The sequence below is a fragment of the Cornus florida genome, unplaced genomic scaffold, assembly GCF_030987335.1.
Source record: "Cornus florida cultivar Cherokee Brave unplaced genomic scaffold, ASM3098733v1 CherokeeBrave_3.0.0_Hap2_Chr04, whole genome shotgun sequence".
Lineage (NCBI taxonomy): Eukaryota > Viridiplantae > Streptophyta > Magnoliopsida > Cornales > Cornaceae > Cornus > Cornus florida.
In genome coordinates, this window is record NW_026775574.1 from 59,068,261 (window position 1) to 59,079,212 (window position 10,952).

Sequence of the window (10,952 nt, forward strand, 5' to 3'; positions counted from 1 at the left end):
GTTTTGACCTCGGCAATAATCTCCATTGAACTTCCAATTTGACATACTTTCAAATTTTTTTTATTCGTTATTAGAATCATGACTCAACCGAGAAGTGTGACACTTATGTAATGAATTTTCACTCATTTTCTCGAAAATGTACCAAACATCATCTTCATGTTTCCCAAAATATGATCCTTCACATGAGGTATCAACTATGTCCTTGTGAATGTCGGATAGACTTTTATAGAAATATTGAACTACTTGCCATTTAGGAATGCCATAGTGTGGGCATTTCCTTAACAAGTCATTCAATCTTTCCCAAGCCTCATGTAAAAGTTCTCCTTCCCTTTGAGAAAATTCACGAATAGAAGTTCGCATAACATTAGTCAAACTCACGGGGTAAAATTTCTTTAAAAATTCATTTTGCATTTGTACCAAAGAAGTTATTGAATTTGCCCCCAAGTTGTTGAACCAATGCTTAGCCTTATTTTTAAGCGTGAAAAGGAAGAGGAGTAACCTAAGAACTTCTTCCGGGACATTCATGTACCTCAGGGTAGAGCATATTTCAAGGAATTTATCAAGATGTTTATATGGTTCCTCACTATCTAAGCCATAGAAGAGTGGACACATTTGAATAGTCTCGGGCTTAATCTTATATTGATTGGCTCCAAAATTAGGAAGTATGATACAAGTTGGTGCATGGTATTCATAGAGACTATAATGATCACGAAGGACCATTGAAGGAATTGGAGCTTGAACTCCGGAAGGAAATTGGTTGAAAGGCGGGTGTTCCATGAAATTTGGGTCTAAATAACCAAGATGACCCTATAGATTTTCCATTAGGATAATGAAGGGTGGGTTAAGACCACACAAAAATTAAAACAATTATTTTGCCCCCACAACAAATTAATCAACAAATCTCCACATACAATGATCCCATACTCCCATGCTTGAACAACATGCAAAGAAAAATAAATTGCCTCCACGCGGGCTCACGATTTATCTAAGAATTGAAAAACTTGCCACCACGCGGGCCGACGATTTAACTAGAGATTATCATTTTCAATTTTCAAGCCTTGCTATGCTTTGTAATTTTTTAGATTTTAGCCCTTTTTGTTTTTGCTTAGCTTCACTTGGCTTCAATTCTCTTTTGCTTGATTTCCTTGCTCAATTCACCTAGCCAAATAAGAACAAACACAATAAATAACTAAAAATAAAGTAAAGAAAAGACACGATCAAAAGAGTACTAATTCCTAATTGTTTCCAAAACACGGCGTTGCCAATTTAAATCCCCAGCAATGGTGCCAAAAACTTGGTGTGGTCGTCGATGTATAACCAAATTTATGCAAAATAGTGTGGCCAAGTTTTAAATTTATAAATGCCACTACTACCTCTAACTAAAAATATAGTTAGGGTGAGTAGGGATCATCCCAAGGGATTGTGGGTGCTCTAGTAATGGAAACAATATATAGGTTAATAGGTCGAGTGATCAAAAGTGAATTTTTTGGTTGATTAGACTACAAACTAAACAAGTTCAATGTAAAATAAGTAATTTAAATGAAATTTAGAGAAAACAAGAGAGTGAGGTCTTGGGGTCTAGAGGTCACCACTAAACATCACTATTCTAGACATTCAATGTATAATTAATGAGGGGAAACATGTGTTGTAATTTGAGAGTGTGTGATTGATTGTTTCAACAAGCATGGATGACCAATTAAGCATATATTGTCTAAACAACCTAGTGAATAACACAATACATCAAACTAAGCTATTAATCCTTCCTTTAAGCTCACAATCCAAACACATCACATGGTTAGAGAATAATACTACTTGTATTCATAAGCATGGAATATCAAACAACAAGCATGGATTGTCCTCCTATTTAACAACTAAGGCAACTACACTACAACTAAGCTACGGGCATAAAAATTAAACTAAATAAACTGAGGGAGAGGTACAATCCATCAAGGCATGAGTATGAACCATCAAATTAAACACAATAGTATTCTGTTAAACACTATGCCTTGACAATCTCTAGATCCATTGCATCAACGCACCTAGACATGCATCAATAACACAAAAACTAGAGATAAACACATGAACATCTATTCTAACATACATAGACATATGGATAGAATGAAATGATCAATTGAAAGTATTAAACCATACAAATAATTGAATAAACAAGATTCATATATAAATTAAGTGTCAAGACAAGATTACAACACAAATCCCCTCAAAATACAAAGCATTAGAGTTTAGAAGGCATGCTTAGGGCTAACTCTAGCCCCAAAGAAAATGTTTAGCCACTTATTGAAGTAGCCATCCAACCCTCAAGGGCTATCTCCATGGTAGGAATGACCTCATTTTTGATGGAAACCCTAGAAGAATGGAAGAACTCCCAAGAATGTATCTCTAGCCTCTCCTCCTCTCTTTTTTTTTCCTCCCTAAGAATGTTTCTAAGTATATCTCTTTGTATATGTGTAAAAAGTAGCTCAAATCTTTATATAGGTAGCTCAAGTGTCACACCCAATGGTCTGGACTTGTGCACAAGGGCTTTTGCAATGATTGCACCATGGGACAACTTTTAATGTGCTGGCATTTGATTTTATTCGCACTTGAGAGGGTTCGATCGATCGAACTATGTTGAGATCGATCGAACTGAGGTGAGATCCATCGAATACTGTAGAGATCGATCACCCTTGGCGGTGCTTTTTTGAATAAAGACAAATCTCTGAGATATTTTAGGATATTTTGGGAAAGAGACAAGAGTGGTAGGTGGGGTGGTAGGTGTGGATAAGATCGACTATTTTTGATCGATCGAAGAATGGTTGGATCGATCGAACATGGTGGAATCTTTTGGATAAGGACAAAGGCTTGGATCCATCTTGAAGTGTCCAGATCGATGTTGCTTTGATTGATCGGAGGAATGTTGAGATCGATCAAACTTGCTGATTTCTACACTTTGCTTCATTTTGCTTCCACTTTGCTCCTTTCTTCCATCCAGCTTGAGTTAGCTTCTTTAATGCTCTTATTTGGCTGAATTAGCTTATTTTTTGGGAGAAGTACCTAAAAAGGGTAATAACATGAAATTAGTCTAAGACTGAAAAATAAGATCGATAAAGGTACTAGAATACCTAAGCTTAAGAGGTTTAATTATGCACTTTTTAGCGCTCATCACTTTACTTTGTAGTTCATTGCTGGGGACTAGCAGTATTTAAGTTTGGGGGGTGTGATGAGTGCTGAAAAGTGCGCATTTAGACCCCTTGAGCTCGAGTATTGTAGGACCTTTATCTATCTTACTTTCCCGTTTTAGACTAATTTCATGTTATTGCCTTTTTCAGGGGCTTATCCTCAAAATAAGTCAATTCAACCAAATTAGAGCATAAAAGAAGCAATCTCAAGCTGAATGGAAGAATGGAGCAAAGTGGAGGAAATTAGCAAACTTCGATCGATCAGGAATACTTTCGATCGATCTCACATTGATCGATCTCACCTTACCAAGATGGATCAGACCCCTTATCCTTATCCTCAAAGAATTTTCATTTTTGATCGATCCAACTTTCTTTAGATCGATCGAACTTTCTTGATCTTATCCCCACCTACCACTTTTGTCTTTTTCCCAAAATATCCCAAAAATATCTCAGATTTGTCTTATTCCAAAAAGGCGCCGCCAAGGATTGATCGATCTGGCCTAAGTTCGATGGATCTGGCCACAGTTCGATCGATCTCATCTGAATTCAATCAATCGAACCTGCTCAAGTCTGAATTAAAACAGAGTTTAGCTCATTAAAATATGGCTCGTGGTGCAATCATTGAAGGGACCCTAGTGCACGAGACCTGACCATTGGGTGTCATACTTGAGCTACCTATAAAAGGATTTTGAGCCATTTTTACATAATAATCTTGATAACTCATACATGTCATATCACATATCTTGGAGAGGATGCAAGAGTTTAAAGAGACATACACTATTTTGGGAGTTCTTTCATTCTTCTAGGGTTTCCATTGATGAGCGCTGAAAAGTGCGTATTTAAACCCCTTAAGCTTAGGTATTTTACAACCTTTATCTATCTTATTTTACCGTTTTGTATTGATTTCGTATTATTTCCATTTTCAGGTACTTATCCCCAAAATAAGCTAACTCAGCCAAATAAGAGCAGAAATGAAGTAATTCTGGGATGAATCAAAGAAAGGAGCAACGTAGAGCAAAAGGAAGCAAAGGGTGGAATTTCAGCAACTTTGATCGATCTCAAGAAAAGTTCGATCGATCCAACTTCCATCGATCTCAGCACTTCAAGATAGATTAAGTCCATGATGTCATTTTCAGAGATCCCAAAAGTTCGATCGATCCAACATCATTCTCTGATCGATCGAACTTTCTTGTCCTTATCCACATGCTAGATCTTATTCAGCTGTACCACCCAACCAACCACTTTTGTCCTTTTCTCAAAAATATCTGCAAATATCTTAGATTTATTTTTATCCAAAAAGGCACTGCCATTGAGGATCGATCCAGCCTAAGCTCGATAGATCTCAGCCATGTTCGATCGATCCAAGTCCAAGGTTCCATCAATCGAACTTCCTTCAGTGCGAAAAAGTTAAATTCCCAACTCACAAAAAGTTGTCCTTTATCCAATCATTGGGGAATATTTGCTGTACGACCCCAGCTCATTTTGGGTGTCATTTGACATACCTATATAAGGATAAGGATTACTTTTTACATCATATCATATTATACCTTGTATACACATACTTAGAGAAGATAATATTTAGTGAGGAAGTAAAGGACACGAGGAGACTAGAGACACCATTGGAGACTCTTCATCAACCAAGGAGCAGATTTCTTCCATGGAGCTTGCCCTTGAGGGTTGGAGGACATCATCCATGAGTGGCTAGACATTCTCTTGGGGCTAGAGTTAGCCCTAAGCATGCTTTATACTTCTTCATTTATGTATTTATGAGGGGATTTGTATTGTGATTCATGTCTTGACACTTTCATATATATAGGTCTTGTTTATTCAATGATTTATATGATTTAATACTTCCAATTGATCATTTCATTTTATCCATATGTCTATGTATGCTAGAATAGATGTTCATGTATTTATCTCTATTTCTTGTGTTATTGATGCATGTCTAAAAAACTTATGCATAGCGCCATTTTGAGATTCAATCAATTCTTCTTCTTCTTCTTCTTCTTTTTATTTTTATTTTTTTAATTTTTTTTTTTAATACCCAGATTTAAATTTTCTTGTAGACATAATTGTCAAAAATCTTGCAATCTTAGAAATCTAAATAACAGGAAACACAATCAATATAAAACTAAACTTAAAAAAAAAAAAATACTTTGCTGAACAAAAATATAGATGGCCTCAATCTCAATGACTCAATATGCAATCATATGATTTACAGAAAAATAAAAATACCTCATGAGAAATCTAAATGATAAGTCCTCAACTCCCTGTATTATAACAAATTCATTTGTCAAACAATAATTCCACTATTTCCATAAGAACAATTGATATAGATTTAAGTTCATCAAAATAAATTTTTAGTTTAAGATTTAATTTAAGTTCATCAAAATAACTACTTGAAGACTTGAATTAGAGTTAGAACTTAGATGTAGAAAAGAAAACTTACAGTGTTGCTGCCATTAATTGAGTGTGTTGATAGGGATCAATGATGCAGATGCAGAGTTACGAACCCAGAAAAAAAGGAATAGAAAGAGACTGAGAGAGAGCAAAGACTTAAGAGAGACTGAAAAAGCTTCTGTCTTCTGATTGTTGCTGTTGGTTGCAGAGCAGAGAGAGAGAGAGAGGGAGTAAGCTTGAGACTTGAGAGGCGAGGTTAATTAATAATTGTCCTAAATTTGCCCTAAATCTGATTGTTGCTGCATTTGCCCTATTTTATTTTATTTTATTTTTCAATGGCCCATCTTTCTTTTGCATTTGGAGGCTGGCCTATCATTCTTGCTCCATTTTGATGGCCCTAAATTTGGAGGCGAGTTTCAATTGATACAGTTTGGTTATAAATTTTTTTATTTTTTATTTTTAATGGCCCATCCACATTCATGGGCCTATAAAATTTGAGGCCCCTTAAATGATTTGATGTATTTAGTTACAATTTATTTTTTTTTTCTTTTGTAGCCCATCATACATGGGCCTATAAAATTTGAGGACCCAAAATTCTGAGGCCCTAGGCGACTGCCTTGGTCGCCTTGGCCAAGGCCGGCCCTGGTTTGGTTAGAGAGAAAAGTATGTATCAAAACCGTATCAACATATAGTAACCTCCTTCCGTATGAGTTTTGTACAGTTGTTCACCCTTTAGTTTGAGTTTGGGTAGTTGTTCACAAGATTTTCTTAATTTGAGTTTTGTGCAGTTCGAGTTTGAGACTTATTTTGGGAAATAGTAAAAAATAAAACAGTAATAATAATAATAGTAATATTACTTTATCAAAAAAAAAAAAAAAACTCTATTAACATTAAAAGTTCTTCTAAATATAATTTCCAAACACCAATACAAGTCATATGGAAGTAAAAACTTTTGCTTCTCATTTTCTTCCGCGTAAAAGCATAAGCAAAAGTTTTGCAAAACATGCCCTTATTCTTCGAACTATGTGAGTGTCCCTCCTTCCACTAATATGAATTTACAACTTGAAATCAAATTTTATTGCGTAAGCCTGTAACCAAAGCCTAATAACAAATTTTATGGTCTCTATCTTAAAACAGGTCACATTGGAATGTGTGTAGTTGAAATACCATATAATAATATTAGAATTATGGACAGTACATATAGCTAGCTCCCACATGAAATATTTTGTATGTTGGCAAAGATAATTACTAACCCATAAAATAAAAAAATCTAACAAGAGCAAATAAAATAGTTGGTCTCTCTCAGGTTCAAATTCCTAACCTCCTTTTAATACGGAGATGGGGGCACAGTCATCTCAACAACTCCCTCCAGCAATTGGGTGACCTTCCTCATGGTTGGTCTTAGAGAAGGATCTTCTTGAATACACCAAATGCCCACCATTACAAACCTCTCCAACTTCTCCCAATCATTCAAGGCCTCCATATCATTTTCAACCAACGCATCAACTTTTCCTGCCTGAAAACAATCACAAACCCAATCAGTTAATATTGTTCTCTCACCTCCACCACCAATCTCCAAATCCTTCTCCAAGCTTCTTCGACATGAGACGATCTCTAGTAGTAACACACCAAAGCTATACACATCAACTTTCGCTGTAATTGGCTTGCTACTGAACCATTCAGGAGCAACATACCCTCTCGTTCCTCTGATACCGGTGTTTGTATGGGTCTGGTCGAACATCAAAAGCTTTGCCAATCCGAAATCAGAAATCCGAGCGTTGTAATGATCATCCAGAAGTATGTTCTGAGGCTTTATGTCGCAATGGATGATCTGGGTGCTGCACTCTTCGTGCAGATACAACAGTCCTCTGGCAATCCCAAAGGCAATTTGGCTCCTCTGGCTCCAACTCGGTGTTGAACCTCCGAAAAGAAAGCTTGCTAAGGTGCCATTACTCATTAACTCGTATACCAGCATTCGGTGCTGTCCCTCCTCGCAGAATCCTAGCAGCCGAACTAGGTTCTTGTGATGTGTCTGGCCTATCACATTGACTTCGGTTCTGAATTCCTTGTCATTTTCTTTAATATTCACCCCATCAAGCTTCTTGACCGCAATGAAATTTCTGTCACCCAATGTTTGTATTACCCCTTTGTAAACAATACCAAAGGATCCCCTTCCCAATTCTTCTTTAAATCCATCTGTAGCTTCTGCAAGCTCTTTGTACGTGAAGCAATTCAAATTTGTTCCCACAATATTGTTATCTTTCATGATTTTCTTGCGGTGGATGATAAAAAAACCCAAGCAAAAAGCACCAACAAATACAAAATTGACAAGAAATGAAGTACCTAAGAGCACTGATCCCATGAGGATCAAAGTCCCATGCTTCTTTGGACGACGAATTTGTGGGGGAATTACAACACTAGCATTCCTCCTGTATTTGAGGAAAGCCTTTGTGCCGCTCTCCTTTTGGCCCTTTCGGCCATTTGAGAGGGGAATTTTCTTCTTCCAACAAGCATCGCCACCAAAAACAGCAACAACACACAAACAATCTTGCAAGCAAGACTTTTTGCATTCCACTTCGGTATAAGGCTTCAAGAGCTCGTAGTCAGACGTCGGCCAATTAGTTTCGCCTAGCTCCACAAAACCATATACATCTCCGGAAGAAGCTAGCCCTTCTTCTTCACAACTTTGAGTGAAATTGAGCTTGCAGCTGCCATACTTATCATTAGGATCAACCAACGAAAACCCGGGTGGGCATTCACAAATTGGCCTATTTCCATTAAGACTGCAAATACTGTTATACCCACAAGCCCCACTATCTAACCCTCCACCTATAGCAAAACAAATATTATCTGGGACAGACCAAAATGCACTCCAACCCGGGTTGGCAGAGAGATTTTTCGGGTGAGAATAATGGATTAAAACTCCATCAAACTCCAGAGTTGCTCTGTGGTAGTAGTCCATAGCTGGGAACATTGTAGGTGAACTAAGCACATATGTTTGTCCATTTCTTCTCAATATGTTCAAGTAGCCTGTCTCATTGAACATCACCTGCTCACCGGAATTGGTTGAATTTGCAGGATCACTTGTGCCACTGGCATAATAAGAATCATAAGCCGAACCCGTGGCCATGTTTCGGGTATTAAGCACGAGATTACCATCTTGTTGTAAACGCAATTGGAACCTTCCCCGCGAGAAGTTGGTTTCTGTGAGGCGAGAAGAAACTAGTCCACCAATCTCCATTGTCTGTGAACATGGTGTCTGTTGGGTGTTTGAAGCTCTCCCATACCCTTGCAGAATCACTACTACGCACGATCACAAAATTGCCTGTATCGTTCATAAAACCATAAGCTACTTCATCAAAAACTGAGTCAGAAGTACTCCATAGCTCATTGACTTGAGGGTCACTTAGAACCAGCCCACCGTTTCTACTTAGCTCTACTTTCGACTCTCTTGGCACTGGCTTACCTTCATTTGCATACCAGACGATGGATTTGTCGGGTATTTTGTGAAACCATATAGAAAGCAAGAACAAAGCCTTATCATCGTTAAGTTCATGAAACCCGAATGCAAAATCTTCAGAAGGTGAAAGCCAAGGGGTGGATGTATCAGTTGCAGTTAGAGATGTGCCTACAGGTACTGTACCATTTGCTTGTGCAAGAGTAGAAAGTGGTATGAGAAATAGTGAGAACAAGAGGAGATGAGGCAGAGTATTAGCCATAGCTAGAACTAAATTTGGTTGATTTCAGGAAAACAGCAAAAGGTTGGGTTTAATTAGTATCAAAGGTACGAGCTGAAAGTTGTTCTCAACTCAATTGATGAACTTCCGAAATTAACGTACCCTCTTATTTTAATTATCAAAGAGAGAGACTTTGTCCATCATAGTCGTATGTCACTTTCTTTAATAAAGTACATCCTTTTACTTTACATTGATTTTATTTATTTAATTTTTTATCAACTAGAGAGACTTTTCCTCCATATAATCTGGTGTATCATCTTTGAATAAAGTCCACTTTCTTACTTTTCTTTGATTTTTAGCGCGTAAAGACTTTTTCAACCTGATCATGGTCTATATCACCAGGTTGGAAAATTTATTCCATGAACCAATTTGTTACGTTCTGTAACTTTTCCTCCATATAATCTTGTGTATCATCTTTGAATAAAGTCCACTTTCTTACTTTTCTTTGATTTTTAGCGCGTAGAGACTTTTTCAACCCTATCATTGTCTATATCACCAGTAGGGATGGCAACAGGGCGGGTTTAGAGCGGGTTTCCCTAAATCCCGCCCCACCCCTTTTAATTTTTGTCAAGTCCATGCCCGCTCCGAGACCCGCGACGGGTTGGATTTTCATGTCCAGCCCCGCCCCGTTGGGAAATACTGTGCCCCCGTGCCCGCCCTGCTAACAAATTTTTTTCTCTCACTTTTTGGAACTTAAGCTCCTGCTATATGTGGAAAGACTGGGAATGGCACAACATAAATGAAATTATGTATCCCAACAAAAATAAAAAAATAACATGCACATAACATAATTTAGAGAACATAATAAACAAAAATAAAAGTTTAATACAACCAAATCACAAGAAGCTCTAAGCTCCAACTTCCACCATAACAAAAACAAAAACAAATTTAATACTAAATTTACATCCCAAATTAGGATTGTAAGAGATGGGTAACTAGGTAAGTCGCTAAAATAAGTTATTAATATTATATATATATATATATATTAAATATAGTTATATGCTTAGCAGGGCGGGGCCCCTAGGATATGTATACTGAACCCTTACCCGCCCCGTGACCCTCAACGGGTACAAAATTTGTATCTATGCCCACTCTAACGGTATAAAAAGTGTTCTCATATCAGTTATTAACGGGGCGGGACGGGATGGGGCCCCGGCAGGGCAGTAAAAATTGACATCCCTAATCACTAGGTAGGAAATTTTTTTCAATGAGCCCAATTGTTAGGTTCTATAGTGTAATCAAAAGAATAAATTTCAAAATTAGAGGGTCAAGTTTGTTGGGTTGTTAAGATAGGATTAGTTGATAAGAGTTTTTATCTTATTGGAGTAGATTTATCCTTTTGAGTTGTTAGGAGTCTTCCTATTAATTTGGGATTTCAGTTGTGTAAGTCACCATGAATGAATAAAAAAAAGTGTCCTGCTTTAAATCTACACTAATGTGTATACACCGGGGGGCTTGGGTTCCCTCGAAGTAGCCTAGTTGTTTCCTTTGATTGGCTTACATTTTTCATTATATCAAAATAGGTAAGATCAAAAGTAACTTGCCACCTAACATTTTTCTTTACATTTTTTACATTACTTATAGGAAATGAACATGCATATGACTAAAAGTTTTACAAGTTTATCACTCAATCCATGTG

The 10,952-nt window shown here is 37.1% G+C and overlaps 1 pseudogene; it reads right to left on the minus strand.

The window, feature by feature from the left end:
- Positions 1-5,708: 5,708 nt before the first annotated feature.
- On the minus strand, positions 5,709-9,385 carry LOC132303328 (G-type lectin S-receptor-like serine/threonine-protein kinase RLK1; annotated as a pseudogene).
- Between the last annotated feature and the right edge of the window lie 1,567 nt (positions 9,386-10,952).